Source organism: Schistocerca nitens, chromosome 7 (assembly GCF_023898315.1).
Source record: "Schistocerca nitens isolate TAMUIC-IGC-003100 chromosome 7, iqSchNite1.1, whole genome shotgun sequence".
NCBI classification, from domain to species: domain Eukaryota; kingdom Metazoa; phylum Arthropoda; class Insecta; order Orthoptera; family Acrididae; genus Schistocerca; species Schistocerca nitens.
Window position 1 is genome coordinate 598,497,319 of NC_064620.1, and position 1,801 is coordinate 598,499,119.

Below are 1,801 nucleotides of genomic sequence, written 5' to 3' on the forward strand. Positions count from 1 at the left end.
CAGGCTTGACTTGAAACCTCAATCCTGAATTCGTTTATTAACATGCTTTAGTCAGCCTTTGAGATGAAAGTGAAGTGATACTGCCATAAAACTTCAAACAGCAGTACTAAATTTATCTATCAAAAATTAAAATTTCACTTTACTTTAGCATGGACAAATTATTTCAAAATTGAGGCAGACAGATGGGTGGCCAGTATATAGTCAAAATTAAGTTGAAGGTTGTCAGTGTTCCCTCTTGTCAGCCTGTCACCCTTTCCTCTCTGAGGGAGAAGACAAGCGTTCTGAAATCTGAGATGGTTTGTGCCACTAAACATGTTGATTCCTAATACTTGAAATTTCACCTCCTAGAGGCAAGTTGTGATAAAGAATTCAGCTTCACTGTAATTTGCTTCAAAATTTCTTCTTGTATTTGAGACTGCATTTAAAGTCCTTACTCATATCTATATGTGGAATCAAATTTTCTTCTTGTATTTGAGACTGCATTTAAAATCCTTACTCATACCTATACGTGGAATGTTACAAGGAAACTTAAAACTTTAAAGCCCAGCCACTTAAAAACAGTCAAGAGTTAAACATGAGGTTGCACATGACTCAAGTTCCAATGAGATACAGTAAAACAGTACTCAGGATAAACACAGGTAATCAGAGTCAGAACCAACTTGGAATGATGACATAATCGAGTAGCATGAGGACCAAAATCATTGTGTGAAATCAGAACTGTGTGCATCTTGTTATACAGTCTATCTTGATTTTTATCAAAATCGTAAATGTCTTCCACACTATTTGCTAATTGTTCATACAAACTGATCTATGTACATAGAAGCCTAGAAGATTCATTTACAGTTTAAAAAAGTACGTACCAAGTGTTGAGATAAGAAAATTCCTAGAAATGTATGACTGCTAACATAACAGTGCCTAATTTTATCAGATTATGATGATTATTTACAAAATGGTTCATAGATTGTACTCCTGAAATTCTTAAGTTTTCACATTTCTGTATTAAACATAATAAAATCATCTGTCTGTCTGACATCAACCTGTTACAGAATTATACCAAAGATACACAATGTATTAGGAAGTTAATCCTCCCACTTGAAAAAAACATATGTTTATGTGGAAATACACTGTCCATAGCAGTGACTTATTTTCTAACCAGATAGTTCCTTGAAAGTTTTTTTTGTACAAGAATTTTGCATATAGGATAATTTCTTGGCTAACAATCTACAAATTTCAGTCACAAGACTAATGTAGTTGACAGATGCTTGAGTACATTACCCAGCACCTATGATCTCTTGAAAGCCGACTGGACGAACAAGGGTGCAGCCATACAGGAGTGTGGGAGTGGATCCACCCACATCTTCCAGTTTCCTCCCTAGATTTCTCATCACATGCTCCAATAGACAGGTAACTTCCTGTCTAGCTTTGTTTTATGTACTAAGTATGCTGTTCAATACCTCTCTCACATCCCACAGCATATGTTTTCCCTATCTGCATTGAAAAAATAAGTTTTCAGGGTTCACACCAGGATCGATTAGAAAGTGCTCACACATATGGTACATTAATAAACAGAGCTGAATGCAATGAAAAAAATGAACTAGTAAAGTAATATACACATATATATTAAAGATATCTTAAAGTAACATTTACATAGCAATTATCAGATTAAATGAAATTAACCAAGACAGGTCGGACTGCAGTGATGAAGCATCCAACAAATGTCTACAAAGTGAGTATGGACTATAATCCCTGATGTATTGACATAAGAATTCTGTGTTTAACATACACATGTGTTTGGTTTGCA